A 23,409-nucleotide genomic window follows, 5' to 3' on the forward strand; every position below is an offset into this window, starting at 1 on the left:
TATGAATTTTTTTAAAAAACATGTGTTTTTGCTAGGTGCAATGGCACACACCTGTAATCCCAGAGGCTCAGGAGGCTGAGGTAGGAGAATTTTAAGTTCAAAGCCAGCCTCAGCAACTTAGAGAGGCCCTAAACAACTTAGTGAGACCCTGTCTCAAAATAAAAAGTAAAATGAGCTGGGAATGTGACTCAATGGTTCAGCATCTTTGGTTTAATCCAAGGTACCAAAAAAGAAAAAAAAATGTGTTTTCTCTTTTATGCATTTTCATGATTTAATATTCATTATATTCCTTTATTCAAATTACCAATGTCTTCTCAAATGTCAAATATCCACTTAAATGTCTTTCTTCTGGTTTTTACTGACTATTATCTTAAAATAATGCCTCTGTAATAGTCTCCCAAGTCAACTGACCTTTCTCCTTCTTCATGCTTATGAACTTGATACTGGTTCAGTTCTTCTCCACTAGATGCTGAGTGACAGCGGAGGATGGATTTTATCTTTTGGTTCTCCGTTGGATGAAAAAATTTAGCACATATTAGTAACAATATATTTTTCAAATTAAAAGTTATTTTTTCTTGAAACCATTCTTTTTTTTTTTTTTTTTTCATTAAAGGCAGGTGAGTGACCGAAACGATGGATGGGGTCATCACTAGCACTTTGAGCAGGGTGGAGTAGATGCAGTGTGTCACAGGGAGCATAAAACCAGAGGCATATAGTCATGGGGAAAAGTCATAGGTAAAGCATAAGAAAGAAACGTGCAAGCTTGTCGCACATATTTAATGTCAGTAAGTGAAGCATTCAGAATTACTCAGAAAATGTTGAAATTATTGCTTAGCAAATTACAAAGAAATATAAGAATTTGCACTATGCCTTTTCCAAAATAAATTTCAAATTATTAAATTATTATAAAAATTTTAAATTAGGATTGACACACAGTAATATTTGTGTAACATCTTTCAAAGGATCACATTTAAAACCTCCAAATTTTAGAAGACTTCACAAGGAAAATTAGAAATTCAGGCAAAAAATTAAGTCAGTAGGATGGTAAAAATATATATAACAAAAAAGTGGGGGGAAATTGGCAGTGAATTTTGGTTCATATAATGAGCTCAAATAACTAATTAATATTTTAATTTTATTTTTCTAAAAGATAAAATGTATAAGAAAGTAACTCTAACCCCATTAGTTAAATCGAAGACTTGAACAAGCAATTCAATATATCAAATACAAAGTCACAAATGTATCAATATCAAGAAATGGAATTTAAAATCTAAGAATATCTTTTGCTTTTCATTCTGGATCTTTTCCCAGTTGAGCATACAGAGGTCAAATAAATATAAGTACCTAAAGTAGGCTTGTTTCTAGGGGAAAAAAAAAAAAAACATTTGAATGTCTTGATCTCCTTATTAACCTGTAATTAGTTAACATGGATTCCATGTACATTAAAGACTTATAAAGAATATTTCAGAACTTTAAAAAAGTTTTTAAGTATTTTAAAAGAATATTTTAAGAGGAAGGATGAATGAACTGAAATTAGGAAAAAAATAGTTTAAGGAATAAATAGCACTTGATATTTATGCTGGAAATAAATGGTGATTCAAATGAATTTATGTAGAAATTATATATTGTAAATGAAGTAACATGATGTGTAATGCTCTAAAATTTCTACCTTAGAATTATAAAATTTTGCAAGATATAGGCAATTTCTCATTTCTTAAGAAATGCTTTAAAGACCTGTTAGTATTCTAACATCCAGGGAACCAATGAGGATTGAGGTTTTCAGAGTCTCTTGAATAATAATAAATGGAAGGATATCCATTACCTGTTCTCATAGAGGAACAATACTGCCCATCCTCATAAAATGAGTTTTGAAGTCAAGATACAATTTTAAAGATTGAAATACTTTAATTTTATGAATGAACATTCAAAGGAGATACTGACACATGATATATGCAAAGGTTAATACCCTAGATAACCATGAATTTTAAATTAAATTCAGCTATGTACAGTCACAGCTGAGCATTAAAACTAGAAAAAACTACCAAGGGAAGCTTACAGAATCCAATTCTCTGAACATTTCTTAGAAGAAAAGTGTTTCATGCTACCAGAACTTGTACATAGGGTAGTATTGGTGGGGTGAGAGATAGTTTGTTTTTCAAGACTGCTTACAAACTGTTTTGATGGTTGTCTAAACCCTCTCAATATATGCTCTTTCAGTACACAATTCCTGCACAGAGTAAAAGAACCACCACAGGAATAACTATTGTCTTCGCTTTCATGGTCTTGTTATTCTTTGTGACAGATTTTGACACAAAACAATTAAAAGTTTATTCTGCATGTAAAGTTGTGTGTGGTTATTTTTATGTTTTAATCATCAATGTATTTAAAACCTAAAAAATCCACCACAGTATCTGTGGCCTTCATAAACACTATTATGACTATATCAAGGCCAATTACACTCAAGTAATGGAATTAATTAGTTACAAAAATTAGGTTAGGTGTTGTAACATGCTATTATTGTTCTAGACAAATTATTTTGATGAAAATGTTTTTTACTGTAAAAACAAGAAAAAAAAATTAAAGAGTGTAAAGTTGTATGTGGTGAACCAGTTCTTGGGGAAAAATCGAAGAATAAATTGCACAAAGATTCTTTAGAGAATCATCTCGATTTTTCTACCTTGATCTCTTTTTGATTTTACCAAACAATTATTTTCTGTTAGCTACTGACTCATCTTCTTGGCATACCAGTGGTTATTGACACTCTCAGTTGTACCTCATTAGGGCCTGCCTCTCGACTTACTTGTTCTCAAATCCACAATAAATACAGGATATTTTTCTCAGTCCTTCAAGCCCTTGTTGAATGACTGGCTAGTTATTGCTGAGAAAACCACATTAAGTTGTCAATAACAACTTCATATCTTCCACATCTTTCAGGTTAGAAACCACAATTAAGATTATTTCAGATTCTCTTGAGCAAGATTTTTTTCATTGTTTTTGCTTTGACTGCTATTTTGTTGTTGTTGTTTGTAGGTAGGGAAGGAGTAGTTAAACTGAAGAAATCTTACAGTTAGAGGGTTTTAAAGGGTAGTTATAGAAAGTAAAATGCTGGATCACTAGAACTATTGGGTTTTCCTGCACAGTATTTATAAATTTGAAATTGGATGTCATTAGACTACATGTGACTTGTGGTTTACTATAGCCCCTATCTAACTTCTGGACAGATTTATATGACTTTCTGGTCCCTGAAGCCAAGTGAGTGAGTGCCTTTGACACAAACCTGCTTCTCTCACATACATTGATTGGGCTTATTTTCTCTAATTTAAAATTTTACTTACAGAAGACCGCTGCTTGCCACTGGGGCTGCTCCAAGCGGCTCCACTTATGGAAAACCGGGGCTTCTTTGCCTGACTTGCTCCAAGCGGCTCCGCGCCGCTTCTCTGGCTTCAGCCCGACCAGCGGGACAGAAGACACGTAAACTTCAGAGGTTCATGAAGCAGCTTCCCATTTATTCAAAAACACCCTCAATATATAAGCAGTTTCATGCATAAGCAATTGTAATCAGATATGTCCATCCAATCCTATTAAAGGTCAAGCGATCACTCGCTCGAGCATACATGTAATGTATATCTGTGCACATGCTAGGCGGCTGAACTGATTATCATACAGCCAATTGTAAATGCTTCCTGCCGTTCTCCATGCATAATCAGGACACCATTAGCTCTCTGCCACTCACCATCTTTAGATGCATGTGGCATAACCCTGGGCCCCGGTTTTCGCCCGCCACATTTACTGAGTGTAGATTTACCAGAAATAAAAAAAAAGAAAAAGATAATATATGCCTAAGATTTAATTGTTAGATAATGGCAAGAGATTGAGTTTCTATTTTCCAGTTTTCCTATGTGAATAAAATTTTTTGGAAAACTGACTTTATTTTCTCCTTTGCCTTAAATAAAGTGGCAATGTATAAATAACTTGAAATACTCATTGCAGTTATCTCTTTACCTTCATTAATTGACATCTCAACCTGGTTTATGACAAACTCCTTATTGAAATATACATGCTCCTGTAACAGGACAAGGATGAGGCCAACAATGCACCTAGGGCTCAAAATTTAAAACAGAGTCACTTACATCCAGGTGTCAAGCATGGACTCACAGAGCCCCTCCTAAAATTTTGGGTCCTAGGTACTTCATTCTTATGAAGGAATTCCAGGGCTGGGGTGTGATTCAAACGTAGAGCACATGCTTAGTATATACAAGGCCCTGGGTAGATCCTCAGCACCAGGAAAAAAAAAAAAAAAAAAAGAAGAATTAGCAGCCTTATAGTGTCATTAAAACGCATAGTCTAGTTATATAAATGTATTATAATTAGCTTAACTGAATTTATAATGTGTTTTTAAGTGTTCTCAATTGCTATACCCAAAATAATTTTTTTAACTAGAATGAAGACAGGATGATGTTATTTCTGCTTCCAAAACCAATTCAAAAATCTCTGAGGGTTCTTTTTACAAAGGACTTGGTAGGACTCAAGGACCCAGATATTAGTATCTACCCATCTGTCTTCATCTTCTCTGTTTCCACTGTGGTCAAGGTCACCATTGTAATCTCTACAAGGCTATGTGAGAGTCTTCCAATTTTCAGGCATTTTTGGAAGAGTAACTATTCTTCTTCCAGGGCTTCATGGAACAGAATATAGCGTCTTTTCACTGTAAGCTCAGGGATTCATGTGTCATTTTGACTTGACAGTAAACAATGACTTCTTATTTCCTTAGAAAACTGCTACTAGCACAGTGACACAGGGTGAAGACCTCCCTCAATTTAGGGACCAAGGTAGAATGAATGAGCACTGATTCCTTTAGTATTCCCTTAAGAATTACAAAAAACAACTAAGGTAGATGTTGTTGAATGACAAGAGTTGAATTGTACAGATAAGGCAATATCTGAGGAAAATTTGAGTATTACAATTATCATGACTTCCTCTGTGCCTACCTGCTGGTGAGGTCTGTGTTCATAGCAGTTACTTTTTTTTTAGTTATACTGAGAAAAATTTATTTCACTGTTTACTGCTTGATATTAAATTCTAAGGACTTAGAATAATATAGCTACAATTTACAAAAACAAATTACATTATAAAAGCAAAGATTTAAAATTTATACATGCTCTGTTCATTGGTAAGAAAACCAGAAAAAATAATATATTTTTGTCTTTTAAATGAAGACATAGATAGTACTTTCTCCCATTTCATTGAAAAAATGCATAAATTAGTAAAACTGCCTATAATTAAATAATTCACTACAGTTAAAATTATCCTAAAATCTTAAGAAATCAGTACAATTAACATTTAAGCAACCATTGTATCTTACGTGATTTGTATCACCTTGCATTTAGAAAATATCCTACTGGACATCTTTCCTTTACCATGTGAATTCATCATTTTCTCTCCTAATTAATGATTTTTAAAATTCTTAATTTGAGGTAAAATATAACTGGTATTATTCTCTTATGCTGAAAGAGGTGAGGTTATTTTATTTATACCTGTTTTTATCTAAGATTGAGAACCCTGGGCATGTTTAGGAATCTCAAATTTATATCAATTAGGACTAAGTTCAGTAATAAATAATAGAAAAACCCAAAATAGCAGTATCTCACTCAAAAACTAGATTAAATTTCTCTCAGGTTAAAAAAAAAAAAATGGAAGTAATTAGTTTCAGGACAGACATGATGATTCCACAGTCATTATGAACCCAATTTCCTTCTATATTTACACTCTGTCAGCTTCAAGACAAGGTGTTCATAATTAAGGCTACCTAATTGCAAGTGACTGATAGTCCCATATGTTCCCTGTTCCTGGCAAAGTCTCTTGCCATCAGACTCCTAAAAAAAAAAAAAAAAAGATGTACAGCAAACTCACCCAATAACTACCCTTTTGAACCACAATGACCAGAATTTATATATTTATATTTCCATCATTACTTCTCCCTGGGAATGGGCTGGAAATTTAGTCCTTAGTGGAGTATTTTGCCAAAAAACAAAATTGGGGTTTAATAGTTACAATAGATGGTAAAAGTTTATTGGTATCTTAGGTAGGCAAAAGGCATTCTCTGCCATGTTGAGACAAATTTTCATCTCCTATTCATTGTAGTCTTCGACCAAAAGATTACAAATCAGGAGTACTACCAAAGCAAGCAAAAGAGAACACACTTCAAGACCATTAAAACTTTACCTTAAAACTAGGGATTAAAGTTCCCACTATTCAAATCTTACTTATTTAAGGTCAGTTATGTATTTGAACATTTGTTTATAATATGTTATCAAATGCTTTATTGAAAGCCATTATTTTAGAATCCAAGCATTTTCCTTTTACTATAACTGAACTGATTCTAGAAACTCAGCATTCTTCATAGAAATATTTATCAGAAGTGTAGGAAAGATTTTTCCTCATCATTTTAAAAGGAAAATATATATATATGTATAATGCATTGCACCTCCCCCAAAACGGTCAAACAATTCTTAAAACATTACTATTTATAATAAAACACATATCATTTATAAAACTATCATGTTTGAATATGAAAAATTCTTAGAAGCTTGATTCCTGATCATCAAACAATTAATATGGTTGTTAAATGTAAAATGTACAGTTTGCATGTTTTACAATAAGCATTCTATTTACAATATGAAAAACCCAAAACATAGCAATACATAAATTCTCTTATAAAACTACACACAAAGATTACAATAAAACAGCAACTTCCTATAATAAATACAACTGAAGAGTTGAGATGAAGCTTTAAGGCTTGAGGAAAGTTGAGAAGACAGGAGTGGGAGAGGATTGATGGAGTAGGTTTGTTTCATTATTATTTTGTTAAAGAAGTTGTTGGTAAAGACGCATCAGCTAAAGAAGCAGGACCTTCAGGTAAGCTGTATAACTCAGAACATTCAATGCAGATTCTCTGTCATTCTTGTTCTGTTGTAAAATCTTTTGAGTGGAAATCCTTCAGGAATGCTGAAGTTTTTAGGACGAAAATGATCACAAAATGGAACTCTGCTTGGGCTTCTAATTGTAACATTTCAATTTTCTTTGTTTAACACTACAAGATACAACACATTTTTGTTGCTGTTGTTGTTTAAAGGAAGGTTTTTATTCATATTGCCATAACATTTTAAAACAATGTTCATTTTGGAATTATGGTCATTTATTCAGGTTCCCAAACTGGTGGCAAGGGTATTGAGAAAAGACAAACAGAAACAAAAGTAGAGAAAAAGCCAGAGCCAGTCGTTCAGCCAACCTCCTCTGATGGAAGAAGACTGATCATGAGCAAGTTCAGCATATTTATTTTATAGGTTTTAACATCAAAGGCATTTATTTTGAGAAAGTTAGTTTAAAATGAACAGAAATGAGGTCAAACATATAAACAGCCCAATTATAGTTTTCAGCATGCACCCATAATTCTCTACCCTGGGGGAGGCTAGCATTTGAACTTTAGTTCATGAACTGATAAATTCTGTGACTGGCAAAGAATCCCCCTTTGAATAGGGCATCATCATAGCAACTGGGCAATCTTCCATTAGTGCCTTTGCACTGAGAAATTCCCAAGAGTGGTATGGCCACTGTCTCTGGACAGTTCAAGATACATGGTTCATTGTCTGCTCCCAACATTCTGTCATGTGTTTCAAAATGCCAATAATATCTGATTCAATTCCCTTTGTATACAACCAGTGTGCTTTATAAAAAGTCTATATGTGATTCTGACAGTTTACTAATTATTTCTGCAATGTAATTCAAAATGTATTCACTATAGAACTTTTTAAAAATATGCTATTGTATTTTAAGGATGTAATTTATTTCATAAATAGCCATTGGTGAAGAAAAAAAAAAAAAGGTTGAATTGGGAGGTATGCACATACTCTGATATTTAGCTAATTAAAAAAAATCTCATGCAAATGGAGTAATGACATTCCTCCCATGTACTCCCTCTTAAAACTAAAAGTACCAGCAAATTAAAAAATATAGAATATAAAGAGCCTGAGATATGGAAGGAAGAAATTCTGCCTGGGACTTGAGGAAGGAAGGCACAGTGCTGAGTTCCATGGGTCCTTTACAATACTGGTCCTTATGATATACCCCACTTTTTTGAAATGAGGAGGTATTAGTCCAAGCCCCATATTTGCAATGGTGATGTTGGTAGAGCCCATAGGAAAGCTTAAGGTATATGCCTAGTTGTCCATCATGCTATACTTGATAAGGGAAATGTCTACTAAAAAATTTAAAAAATACCTAAATTGGATCAGGAAAACTGTGAAAGAGTAGAGACCCTCTTATAAAAAGAAAAGGTAGAGACCCTCTGATATAAAACAAATATATCTACATAAGATCGACCAAACCAAAATGGGTACGAATAAAATCATTGAGTTATACTGACTGTGGTAAATACAAGGACAGTACCCAAGATTAAAATAATGTGGCCATGAGTTAAGGACATGGTGACCATTTCTGTGAAGTAACCCATCACTTTGGAGGCCTCAGAAGCTGCCGGTCTCAGATATAGTCTGGCTCCCCACGCCTAGCTCATCCTGCTAACCTCCAGGTGCAGACTGAAATAGATAAGCTGAAGTTGGCTGCTTGCAGTCCTTGAGGGAGAAAAAATGGAAAAAGGCCCCTATTGTAAGTCTTCCAGAATTATTTTATGGTTTTCACTTTAAAAACCAGCTTGCTGAAGTCGCTCACTATGACTGCCCCACTTGAAGTAGTGGTCCTGACATGTCAGTCTGTTTTCTTTTTCTCTTTCCCCAAAATAAACTTTTTCCTACTTTAGTTTCTGGTGGTCTCACTATGTGTTGATAACCAGACCCTACAACAAAAACAACTGCTAAAAAAGCTTAAATGAAGCTTTTTTTTATTAGTACCATAATATTGGTCATAACAAGTATTAGGAAAAATCACAATGTGAATGAAAAAGGATAAGACTTCAAATTAGTGAGTATAAAAATGTCTTAAAAATAATTACAAATTAACTTGAAACAAATTAATTAAAGGATAAACCTAGGGAAGAAGTAGAAACTATATTTTAAAAATCAACTAGAAATTATAGAGCTGAAAAACACAATGACTGAAAGAAAAATCTCACTGTATCAGCTCACTAGTAGATTGGACAAGTTAGAAGATAGAGTACTTCATCTGTACAAAAGATAGTAAGTAGAATGAAAAAAAAAAAGAATAGGGACTTGTGAAATAACAACAAATGAGGTAAGATGTATATATTCCAAGTCCCAGAAGGACAGAAGAGAGAGAGAGGAACAAAAATCTGAAGAAATAAAATAACTGAAAAGTTGAAAAGTTCTCAAATTCTGTGAATATAAACAAAAAGATAGAAGAGTCAGATTGTGCCCACATAGAATAATTCCAAAGAAATCCACATCAAAACAAATCATGATTTAACTTCTGAAAACTAAAAGCGAAGCAAAATAAAACCTCTTGAAAACAGCCAGAGAGAAATCCATTACTCATGGGGAAGTATAACTAAAGCCAAGTGATTCATCATCTGAAGCTGAAGTGCCAAAGAAAATGGATGTCACCACATTTAGCAAGAATATATCCCAGGATTTTGAATGAGAAATGCATATTCTCAGATGAAGAAAAATCAAGACAAATTTTAATAAGCAAGTTTGCCCTTCAAGAATGTTTTAAGGAAATTCCATAAAATAAAGAAGAAGAAAGTCTTGGACTTTCATAAGATAAAGAATATCATGAGTAAAATGTGGACAAAAATAAAATTGACTCTTCTTTTTTCTCATAAGTTTATTAATCACATCTTGTGTTTGGGGCAAAAGAATAATTTGATGTAATAGTGAACATATTTAAAACAATTTTGATAAGTGACATTCACATGGCAATATCTTTAACAACCATCAGGAAGATTATTCAAAAGTGAAGGCTAAAAAATACTTCAAGCTAGTCAAGATGAACCCTAAACAATATTTAAATAACCCAAAGAAACAAAAGTAAAAGACAAACAAGGGATGAGTAAACAGGAACCAAACAGTAAAATGATCATGAAACAGAAGACTTAAATTCTAATATATCACTAATTGCCTTAAATGTAAGAGGTCTAGATATAATTAAAATTAAGCTGTTGTTAGTGTGCTTAAAAACATGGCCCAACTCTATGCTGTTTACAACAAATTCAATATAAAATGTGATGATATCAATAATTTGAAAATAAAATAGAAAAAAGATAAAATATTAAATCAATAAAAGAAAGAGGACGTAAGTCTTTAAACACTAAACAATATACTTTAATCCTTAACTCAAGGAGAAAATTTCAACAGATATTTAATATACATAAAGCTAAATGTATTTCATAAAAATGAAAATGCAATATATGAAAATACATGGGTTGCATAGTAGTGGGAAGTTCTAGTTAGCAAATTAAAGTAAGAAATAAATAGAAGGCTTTCAGATTGGAAAAAAAAGAAAATTCTCCTTATTTGCTAATGACATGTTTTTATAAATTTTTCTAGATGTAGTGAGTGAATTCACCAAGTAAAAAGGTCATTACACAAAATCATTATCAAAATTTTAGATATCAACAATAAATATGTGAAAAGTGAAGTTTAAAACATATTAGTAGTTACAGTTCTTCTTAAGAAAATTAAGTATACATATGTATATATATGTATTTGGATATGTATTTGAAATTACAAAAGGCTAATAAAAAAAAAATCAAACAAGAACCAGGTATATGAATACCACATAAATTGTTCATGCTTGGAAGAGTCAGGACAGTAAAGATGGAAATATTCTATATCTTGAAATAGGAGATTTTCAGAGGTATGTATATACAATTAAGATTTGATTGCTGTCTTGTATATAAATTATAGCTCTTATAAAAAGAAAACTAGAACTGAACATTAATATAAAATAATTTAATATCCTGTATCATGAAGTCACAGGTCAACTGAAATCATAAAATATAAAACTCACAAGGCAAAAGATATGAAACTACATGAATAGATTTATATATGAAGTGATACTTTTCACAAATGCTAAATATATCAGATAAACATTTTAGCAAATAGTGGTCAAAATATCAGTTTTATAGGAGGAATTAAAGAAGATGATGGTTTACTCATTTTATATTTTAAATAAATACCAAGATATGGTAAAAAATGAGTCTGGAATGAAATGGGAAATGGCTAGTGCTAAGACCATAATAATCTAGAAACAGAATAATTAATTATTTTAGAAGAGAAATAGGAGTTTTATTTTACATTTTCTTAGAGATCAGAGGAAGGAGATATTTATTACAAGTGAATTTTATTTTTTTCTATTTTTACAGACTGCATTTTGATTCATTGAACACAAATGGGGTACACTTTTCATTTGTATGCTGTACACGATGTAGATTCACACCATTCATATAATTATACATGTACATAGGGCAATGATGTCTGTCTCATTCCACCATCTTAAAAGCCATTAATGACTGTCCCCTGAAAATGGAAAGTCTTGGAATTGTTGCAGTGTGGTACACCTAACGCAAATCCACGTTTGTCATTCAGTGGCTTCAATAGTGGTATTGAAAGTGCAGAGTCATCAGAGCTGAATTTATTCAGTAGGAGCATAAATGTCTCATTACGGACCAGGTAAAAATTGTGAGTGACATTTGAGGGGACCTCTGTGAATAGCACTACACAGTGTACAGGAACTTTCACAAACTCGGAATAGAAGCCTCCTCTCCCTTCCCCTGACTACGGGTTGGGATAGAAATTTTCATCAGTCTAAACAGGAATTTTTATCATCATTTTCAAGTTTCTTAAAAAAAAAAAAATAAAAGAAAGAAAAAAGATGTGAATAGTTCCTTTATATCTGAGTTTGAGGATAAAAACTTATACCCACAAAAACATTTCTAGTCCTATTGAGTCTGGATATTCTTTGCTACTAAACAACTAAATATATTAGATTTTAAAAAAAGCAAACTGTGAATCCATAACTAGCTGCCAAGTAATGAAGGCATCCCACAGAGACCAAAAATGAAACCTGACCTAGTAGTTGGTGCTAAAGCTATTAAGGAATATATGCTGATCCCTGATAACATAAAATTTTATTTTAACAGCTATGTGGAAGCCCAGGGTCCCTGAAAGATTAGAAGGGCCATTGGAAATTGGTGCAAAAGGTACAACATGGAACAAATACATGATTACTAAAATGTTGAACTTGGAGAAAATTCCTGCCAAGGGGGATAACACAGATAATTTTCTGTTTGAAATTTGGCTTTCTGTGGAGGAAGATAAATGTATTTTTTTTTTATATCCTGTGAGATTTCAAGCTTAACTGAAATTATTTAGGGTTTAAAAAGACTGTAGGTCAGTAATTAATTCTGACTTGGGTGACTTACAAGAGAAAAGAAAAATAAAAGACTCATGTTCAGGAGGGATATATTTTCACTCCCAGACCTCAGAGATCTTCATAGCTGAAGTCTGAGCAAACATACATGTATGATAAAAAACCCCAAAACATGAGGAAATAAAGCATATCAAATGAGGGTTATCTGGGGGAAAACTATAGTACATTCAAACTCTATAAAATTGTGCAGAGTTTTTGGATACATACTACCATATTCTGATTGGCAGGCAGAATGGAAAACATTGCACAAAGGAACAAAGCAGATCTAATATCTACATAAAGAGGATTCAAGGTCATTGTCCACTAGCTAACATTGCCTGACCCCTGACTGATACTCACAGTCAGACTGAGTTCCCAGAGTGAAGTGTAATAAGTAGCTGTAGAGAATAGAGAGAAGAAGGCAAGAGTGTTACCTGCAGGAGTACAATAAGCCATACTATAAAGGACTTAGGATAGACATTCCATCAGAAAAATATCAGGTCATATGCATACATGGAATTTGCAAAACAATGGTGTTCTAAATAAAGAACAATAGCAGAATACAATGTACAAACAATGTGCAAATTGACACCGCAAGGTAACCTCTCTGATGATTCAATGCTGCTTACTAAAACACTGGACTTGAAATATGTTATTTTGGCTCTTGAATCAAAATTAGTCCTATTTTTTACTGTTATTTGTTTTGCCATTTTCTCTTCATTGTGAATGCTTTGGTAACATAGCATTTTATAATTTATTCTCCTAGATTTTCTTATAAATTTCTCAAATTTACAAAAGGAATTCTGGGCAAACATATCTATATAAACCCCAGTGATATTTGAAAATTTAAAGTGTCAATGAATTTCAGTTAAATGTTTGTACTATGATTTAAAAATATATTAATATACACTGTAATTGTCATTTTGAATGTGAAAAAAATCATGTTTTCAATTGTTTCTATATTTCCTAGTAAGTAAAATGGAGATTGAATATACCATTGTTCTTTATTTGCCAATGTTTCATACTCTCTTAGCAATTATTGATAAAGATTGTAATAACCTCATAGATATAATTTGCAAGTTAAATATGACTAGTTTCTATTTTAAAATATAGCATTTCTTTATTACATTTTAAAATCCATTTTAAAATAGAATAATGTATATTATAGAATGTGTATTTTTATGTAAAGAAAATGTTTGTAATGGGCTAGTTGTCTTGAATATTCTACTAAGCATGATGACCTCATTTGAGTGATAAATTGTTAAGATTAGCTCTCTAATTCATTATAGTCAATTCTTTTGGAAATTGTAATAGATATTACAGTGAATTAGAGAATTAATCTAACAATCTTCCAAACAAGCTAACCTGATAGTTTGAAGCTTTCCTGAGTATAATGTAATTTTAAACTAAGAGTGATCATATCCCATGAGCAACAAATTGAGATACTCTATGTAACTTAATTTTGAATGGTAATTATATTAATGAAATAAGATTTAAAATGCATTTCAAACCCATATGTTCCTAAAAGAATTGTTTGATTTATCCCTTAAACCAGGGGCTAGTTTAATTTTCTAAATTTCATAAAGTGCTTGTTTTTAATAAATACTTATCAGTTGCAAAGTGATCAGTCCTTCCTCGTCTATATTTTTAAAAGCTGCTTTTGTATCTGTGCCATCTGGGCCTAAGCTTACAGGTGTATGTATCTTATTAGTGAAGTGTATCTTAGAAGTAATCAGGAGAACTTGCTACAGTTCAGTTAGGGAATGAAAGTGATTGAGGAGAGTCATGTATTGAGGTTGTATTTGTTAAGTTCAGCATGGTATTTTTTGGTTCTGTTGGGGAAAAAAGGGCCCACACAGTTTCTGACTCAAAGAAAAATTAAAAAGGTCAATGGATTCTAAACACTGCAACCCACAACATAACAAAATAAAGCATGCACTTAAGTAAGTAGAGTTACCTTGACCAGAAGTGTAAGCAAAAATATGTGCCTATGCGTGCGTGTGTGTGTGTGTGTGTGTGTGTGTGTGTGTGTGTCTGTGTGTGTGTGTTTGTAGGGGAATATATGTAGATGAACGAGGAGAACTGAAATGAGAGGGTGATTAAATATTTCTAACTTATATGGAGTTTTAACATTATTCTAATGGTTCCTCCTAAAATTTCATTATGTGACTTAAGTATTCCAAATAGTTCAATACCCATTCAAGTAGCAACAAACAAAATTTTTCAAATATTCCAGAACATTCTTATTTTAGGGTCTGTTTAACTTGGATCTCTAAGTTCATTTTCCCTAGGCCGGACAGAACTCACCAACCTGTACAAGACCGGCACCCCCTGGTGGATGTTGCGTGTTTCCACTGCTTAGCAGAAACAGCAAACAGTGTATGAATCCAAACACTGCTTCAGCCTCAGCTACCTAATAACATGGTGCCTTCCTCCTCGCTCTGGCTAGGGACTTCCAAGATAATAGGCTACAACTGAGGGTGGATTTTCTAGAACTGAATAAGGAATTGTCTGTACGAAAGATTTATACCACAGTATAAAAAGTAAGCTTTAAAATCATGAAAAAAGAAACCAGATTTGAAAGTCTAGATATTTATAATATGTAAAATAATTATGATATTCAAGTTCCCTTATTGTAGGCAGTATTCTCGTTATTATTAGCCTGTAGTAAACATTACAAAACATTATCACCTTTCTCTATATTTTTTCAGATAAGGAAGTCATTGGATATGCAAAACATCTTGCACTTAACATGCGACTGATATGGGATTTGTACAGAGACCATAAAGTGAAAGCACTACATGTTTGGTTTTACTACTTTTTAAAAACACTCCTTTTAAAGCAATCTCCTTGATAAAATTACATGCTTGAGAAAGTAGACGTAAGGTACCTGTCAAGCTATAGTGATTTTTAGATATTTTTAAATTGTCTGATAGCCTTGCATTTCTGGAACAAAATAACCTCAGTGTTCATGACATAGTTTCCCTCAAAATTCGGGCAAGATGGTCAACAATTAGAACTTTGGTAGCCTGACTGGAGAAGTAGGCTCAGTGATGGTGGAAGGCTTACTTGACAACTTCTCTTGTTACAACCAAACATGTCACATCTAGGTGCCTAAAAGGATTACCCACACGTGTCTAGGAAACCAAAGTACAGGTTTATCCACAGTAACATGGAACAAACTTGTTCTATTGATATCCCTGTGGCAGTGCATCCATGTTGCTTTTCATCTCTTCCTCACTGAAAGAGAGTCCATCCATGTAATAAATAGGCAAGAATGTCATGATCTACATCTCCCACAAACTAAGTACATTCAGTAGTTTGGAGCCATCCATTTTACATACCAATTCAGAAATGTATCAAGAACAAATGGCATATTTCCTATGTTACTCTGGTACTTAGGACTTTCCTTATTAAGTAGAACTGATAAGAGCTGCATCACACAGATCATCTGTACAAGGTCAGTCAAAATTTTCTTGTAATATATTTAAAGGAGAATAGAGAAGAAATTATTTAGTTCTCTTCTTCCTATACTAAGATGTAACTGTCACATAAACAAGTTTTCCTACAAGTACTCTAATTGTTGATGATGAGATGCATCCAAGTAAATAAAATGGATCTTGATGGAAAACTTTCTAGTTGCTTAAAAAGTATGTCATAGTCCTAGAGATACATGTTGTATGTTGAAGGGTGTGGCATAAATCTCCATAGACATGTATTTCTACTCATTCCCAATATACAGGGATGTTTGTATCCTCAATATTGTGTTCACTGGAAAGTGGTTAGGGACTGATACTTCCTATCCTACTCAGTTACTCTAATGTCAGACAAAACATCTGGCCAGAGACAGATGATACAGAATTCAAAATAGGTAATCAGGCAAAGAAAGTAATGAGCTGATAGAATATGGAAGCAAAGGGTCTTCATAATTACCAAGGACACTAGTTTTTAATTAATTCACTACAGTAGATGCGACCTGAGTATGTTCGAGTATCCCCCAATTTGAAGGTTGTCTTTAGTCTTAGTTCATTTTGCCCTGCTATAACAGAGTACCTGAGACTAGGTAATTTGCAAAACAATTGATATATATCAACTTATGCTTCTAGATGCTGGAAAGTCCAAGATTGAAAGGCCAGCATCTAACAAAATTTCTTCTTGCTATATCACCCCATAATGGATAAGCAAAGAGAGGCTAAGGGCAAAGAGAGACAGAGACAGAGACACATACGGAGAGAAAAATTGTATTTCTTCTATCTTTTGATTTTATCTGGACCTCCAGCCATCACCATGGGTCTTCTGCACCAATTCATATGTCACTGTCCTTCAGAATCACACTTGGACATGCCCCGAAGTAACACTTTACCAGTTCTCTAGGTATTCCTTAATCCAGTCGAGTTTACATTTAAAATTGATCTTTACAGATAAAACCAAGAATCAACAAATGGGACAGCATTAAATTAAAACCTTCTACGCAGCAAAGCAAATGATTGGGTGCATGAAGAAAGACCCAAAAGAGTGAGAGAAAAATCTTTGCCAGCTATTTCTCTGAAAGGGGATTAATATTCAGAATACATTAAAAACTCAAAAAGCTTAACACCTCAAAATTAAATAATCCAATCAATAAATATGCAGAAGAGCAGAACAGACATTTCTCAAAAGAAAAAATAAAAATAGCTAACAAATATGTGAAAAAAATTCAGCATCCCTGGTAATCAGGGAAATGCAAATCAAAACTACATTGAGTGTCTACCTCACTCCAGTTAGAAAGTCAATCATCAAAAATACAAACAATAATAAAATACCGGTATGGATGTGGAGAAAAAGGTACACTCTCATATTGTTGGTAGGAATGCAAATTAGTTCAACTATTTTGAACTAATAGGAAAATAGGAAATAGGAAAGCAATAGGGAGATTCCTCAAAAGACTCAGAATGGAACCACTATATGATCCAGGTATGCCACTCCTTGGAATTTATCCAAAAGATTTTAAATCAAAATACTGTAGTGATACACCCACATCAATGTTTATAGTAGCAAAATTAACACTGGCCAAGTTAATGGAAACTGTCGAGCTGCCAGTCACAGATAAATGGATTAAGAAAATGTGATATATATACACAGAGGAGTATTACTCAGTCATAAGAAGAATGAAATTATGGCATTTGTTGGTAAATGAATGGAGATGGAGAATATGGTGTTAAGGAAAATAAGTGAGACTTGAAAAATCAGGAGTGGAATATTTTCTATCATGTGGAAACTAGAGCAAAGTAAGGGGGGAAAAGGAGGATTGTTGAATTTCATAAGGATTGAGAGACCAGTGGAATACAGAAAGGAAATTGAGGGGTGTGAGAGGGAGGAGGGCTGGGAAAGAAGAGGAAATGTGGAATGAATATGACAAGATTACAGTAGGTAAATGTATATAGATATCACAAGGAATTCCATTTTTATGTGCAACTATAAAGCACCAGTACTAAATAAATAAGTAAGTAAATAAATAAATAAATGGAAGACCAGTAGAGAGGGAGAGAGGACAGAAGAGAAAGAACAGTAGAGATGGGAGAGAGGATGGAAGAGAAAGAGGCGTCACCGGGGTCCAAATGAGGCTAATTAAATTCCCCACATGTATGATTATGTCAAAAAATGTAACTATTATGCATAACTACGATACACAAATAAAATAATTAATATTTGCATATTTTTCACTTTCTTGATGTCTTTTGAAGCACAAAAAGTCTTCTAATTTAATAATGGTTAAAGATATTGAGCATATTTTCATGTATTTATTGTTCATTTCTATTTCTTCTTTTGTGAAGTGTCTATTCTGATCATTTGCCCATTTATTAATTAGATTGCTTGTTTTCGTTATTACTAAGTTTTTTGATTTTTTTTATATATTCTGGATATTACTTCTTGGCCAACTGAATAAGATTTTCTCTCATTTTATGTGTTGTTTTCTCACTCTGCTGATTATTTCCTTTGATGTACAGAAGATATTTTTTTTGTAGTCACATCTGACAATTCTTGCTTTGTCTCCTGGACTGTTGTAGTCCCATTCAGGAAGTCAATATCTGTGTCACTATATCTGAGCTGTATGTGCTTTACCATGTTTTCTTCTGCTAGTTTCAAATTTTCAGGTCTCATATTAAGTTCTCTGATACATTTTGAGTTGATTTTTGTACCAAGTGAGAGTCAGGGATCTTGCTTCAATTTTCTACATGTAACTTCAGTTTTCCCAGCACCATTTGTTGAAGAGATATTTCTTTCTCCATTCTAAGTTTTTGGCATCTTTGTAGAGAAACAGTAGACCAAAAATGTGTGTTAATTTATGTATCCTCTATTTATGTGTCCTATTATTATAGGGATTTTGTTTTGTTCTGCCTATACCATGCTAATATTTTCCACTATGGTTCTGTTGTCACTTTTGAAATAAGATATTGTGATTCCTCCACCATTGTTATTTTTGCTCAGAATTGCTTTGGCTATTTGTAGTGTTCTATTTTTCTATATGAATTTTAGGATTGTTTTTTCTAGTTCTTGGAAAAATGTCATTGGTAGTTTAATGGGGATATCATTGAATCTTTAGATTGCTTTGGGTATTATGTCAATTTTGACAATATTAATCCTCCCAACTCATTAATATGGGAGATCTTTCCACCTTCTAGAGTCCTTTCCAATTTCTTTCTTCAGTGTTTAGTAATTTTCATTATACAGGTATTTCACATCCTTAGATTTATTCCTAGATATCTTTGTGTGTATTTGTGTCTGAGTTTGATTGCTTCCTTAATTTTTTTCAGTGAGTTCACTAAGGTAAATAGAAATGACACTGGTTTTTTAACATTGATTTTGTATACTGTTACCTTTGTATTTGTTTTTCAGTTCTAAAAGTCTTGGTGTTGTCTTTAGGATTTTCTATGTATGAAATTATGTCCTCTGCAATCAGGGATAATTTGACTTTCTTCTTTCCTAGTGATATGCTTTTTATTTCTTTCTCTGGCCTGATTGCTCTGGCTACAATTTCTGGTACTATATTGAATAAGAGAGGTGAGAATGGACATTGTGTCTTATTCCTGAACTTAGAGAAAATAATTTCAGTTTTTCCTTATTTAGTATGATGTTGGCTTTTGTCATATATAGCCTTTATTTTGCTGAGGCATTATTATTTTTATACCTAATTAATTTGGGGCTTTTATGATGAAGGGATGTTGAATTTTATCAAAGGTCATCTACTGAGATGATCCTATGCTTTTATCCTGGACTCTATGTGATGCGTTATATTTATTAAATTTGTATATGTCAAAATATCCTTGAATCCCTGGAATAAAACCAACTTGATCATGTTGTATGAGTATATGATCTTTTCTCTGTATTGTTAAAGCCAATTCATGTATTTGTTTACAGTTTTTTTCTCCCTCTATTCATTCATTTCTTTCTCTCTATCTCTCTTTCATTCTTTCTTTCTTTTCCTTTACAGCAGCTTTTAGTAAATATGTTAATACTAGTTTATGGAATAGTTTGAGAAGCATTGGTATTAGTTCTTTAAAAATCCAATAGAATTCATCAGTGAATAATTCTGGTTCTGGGGTCTTTGTTGGGAAACTTTTTATTAGTGCTTCAATTTTATTACTTATTATTGGATTTTCTGTATCCTCTTGGATCAATTTTGTTGATCATGTGTACAGAAATTTGTCCATTTGTTAATTTTACATTTATTATATCTTTATTTGTGCTTTGAATTTAATTGTTTCCTTTTTCTCTTAGTATTTGAACTGCTAATGTGTAGCACTATTTTTGTTTCTATTACGTGAATCCAAAGCTATAAATTTCTGGATACTACTTTAGCTGTATTATAGAGTTTTAGTATGGAATATTCTCATTCTCATTCAATTCAAACTATTTGAGTCATCTTGTATTCTATTCTTTAAACATGTTTATGATGAGCTGTGATATTTAATTAGTAAACATTGACACTTTCAAGTTATCTTTCCATTATTGACTTACAGTAAATAATTTAATATAGTTAATTCTGTTAGTTTTGGTAGATGATATCATTTTAATAAATTCAAAATTTGAAGAATTTGCATTATGGAAAGATATTATCTATTTTGTTGAATATTCCAAGTGTATTTGTAAAGAATTAAAATTCTGTTGCTTTGGGAAGTAATAGACTTAGATATCAATTAGGTCAATTGGTTAATTGTGCTTTTTAAATCTTTCATACATTATTGAACATATTTGGTTGATTCTATGGAATATCTAGAGGTATCTTAAGATTTCTAATGTAATGGTACATTTTCTTTTTTTCTTTTTTCTTTCTTTTCTTTCTTTTTTTTTTTTGCTACAGGAAATTGAACCCAGAGCTGCTTAACCCCTGAGCCACACCCCAAGACCTTCTTATTTATTTAGTTTTATTCAAGGCAGGGTCTTACTAAGTTGATTAGGGCCTAGCTAAGTTGCTGAGGCTGGCCTTTAACTTGTAATTCTCCTGCATCAGCCTCCAGAGTCACTGGGATTGCAGGTGTGCACTACCATGACCTGTTTCTTTTCTTTCTTTCTTTCTTTTTTCTTCAATCTCTCTTTTCTGGAATTTTTTGAGGAAATCCTATTAGTAGTCAAATATTTGAGCCCTATGACTTTTATTTTGCCTGGATATAAAAATGTCAAGATGTATGGATCTGAAATTTTGATCAGTGGACTGCCAGATAACATATAGAAGAATATGGTTTATGTACTGGGGACTGGCACATGCAGGGAAGAATTGTATAGATAGTACTCTAAAAATGGGGGCACATAAGATATTTGTACAAATAAGATACCTGTAAACAACTCAACGCTTACTAAAGAGGAAGCTCTTAATAATTGGAAGGAAAATTTGATGCAATGGGGTGGCAGCAATTTGTTCTCACTGAATTAAACATTCATTCTTTTTATGCACTTTTCTATTCTTCTAGAAATCTCTGCCAGCAGTATCTCCTATACATGAATATTGTGTTTTATTTATACTCTGGGTACCCCATATAATAGTATTTTTTGACCAAGAAACTCATTTTATGAAAATAACAATGAACTAGTCACCAAACAATTCACTGGAGTTTACTCATACCTCAATCAGTTCTGCCAGTGTTGAAATTTGGGGATTAGCCTATGAAAGAAAATACTATGTCACCAGCTAACAGACAAAATCCTCTGCAGTGGCCACTTCTACTGGATATGAACTTGCTGCCAAGTGACATAGCTAAAGCTATGAACTAAAGTCAAAAATAAAATGCAATTTCTCCTAAAAGAATATATATATACCAATCAATGAAAGTAGGAATCAATCATGGAACTATTGTCCTTCTTAATACATCCAGAAACATTTTCTTCTCCTTCTGCCCCATTGTACCCTCTGGATTCCCAAGTGAAGTGGCATTCGTAAGTGGAAACAGCAATGGTATCTTCATGTTAAGTTGAGCTTGACATCTGGTGATGAGCACCGGGGATCGCTGAACCAGGTACCAAAGAGTGTTACTGTACTAGGAATGGTGATGAAGCCTGATTTATCAAGGGAAAATATAGATGCTGACATACATTTACAGCAGGGAAATCTATTATGGAACCAAGGAAGTCTCTTGAATACTTTCAGTAGTAGAAGTTAATGAAAAATTGTAAAACCTTATTGAGTAGAAACATCATTCAAGAATGATGCTCAGTTAACTACACTAGGTGAAGAACTTCTTAGTGAGCTTAAAATAAATCACAAAAACCAAGGACTATTTTATCTTAAGATGCCCTATAAAATTTTGGGGTCTAATATATTTGAGTTATGGTGGATGATAAAAGGAAAAATTAGAATAAGTCATACTCCATGTATGTATATCAAAATACACTCTCTTGTCATTTGTACGTAAAAAGAACTAATGAAAAATTAGGATAGGTTATTCTGGAAAATATAAAATTATATTTATATTTATGAGTTTTCTATATTCATTACTAATGAAATAATGCTAAACTATATTTTGTCAAGTTTAGACTTATTTACTTGATAATTAAATAATATAAACCAAACAAATATATTTAGTAACACTTTAATTCTCCTGAGTGGATATTCTACCAGATCAGAATGCAAGTCTCCAAAAACTTTATTGATGCACTCTGTGAGAAAAATTTATTTCATATTTATAATTTTACTTTGGAAATATATCCAAAAGGATTTATCATATGCAATATATTTTTAAAAGAATCATTAGTTTGAGTTTGATCATTACTCAACATATTACATACATACATATATATATATATTTTCTTGGAAGTAATTTATATGTGTGTGTGTATATATATATATGCATTTTCACAGGTAGAAGAGAATTCATTGAATGCTGAGTCAACTACCAAAAGAATAACAATAGACAATTTAAAATGATAAATTTCTGTTCTTAATTTTTTACTAATGTACCACTTACAGCCCTTATTGTAGAAAAGAATAAAAAAATACAAGCATAATTTAAATGATTCCCTATACATGTGAAATCTCCTTGAATGCCCATGTTTTATTTTAAAAGAACATACATTTTGCATTCTATTTTGTAATGCAGATGAATTTATTTTAATATAAGATGTTTTAAATTGCTTGTTATAGAGTAAAATATGCTCCCCAGGAATTTACGCCATGTTTATTCTATAACTTTGAGCATTCCTAGGAACATAGCCATCTACTACACTAATATTTTTTTAAAAGTTCTATAACCGTGGTAAAGTAATAGCATACTTTAAACTTATGATTTAAAGAATTTAACACCAGGAAATAAAGATCTAGAAAGCATGTCATCCCCCTGAACTCATTAAAGGTTAGATATCAACATACCGTCATTTTTAAGCACCAAATTTGGATAAATCTAACACATAAATTAATGTTAGATGGAAGGAAAAATGCAATAAAATCTCTAGTCACTTTAATGATACAATTGCAATTTATGTTACTGAGTAGGTCATGAATTCCAAACAATTGAAAATACTTATTGAAATTGTGTTCCATGGAATTGCCCATTT

This window comes from Sciurus vulgaris (assembly GCF_902686455.1).
Source record: "Sciurus vulgaris genome assembly, chromosome: 5".
Classification (NCBI taxonomy): Eukaryota; Metazoa; Chordata; class Mammalia; order Rodentia; family Sciuridae; genus Sciurus; species Sciurus vulgaris.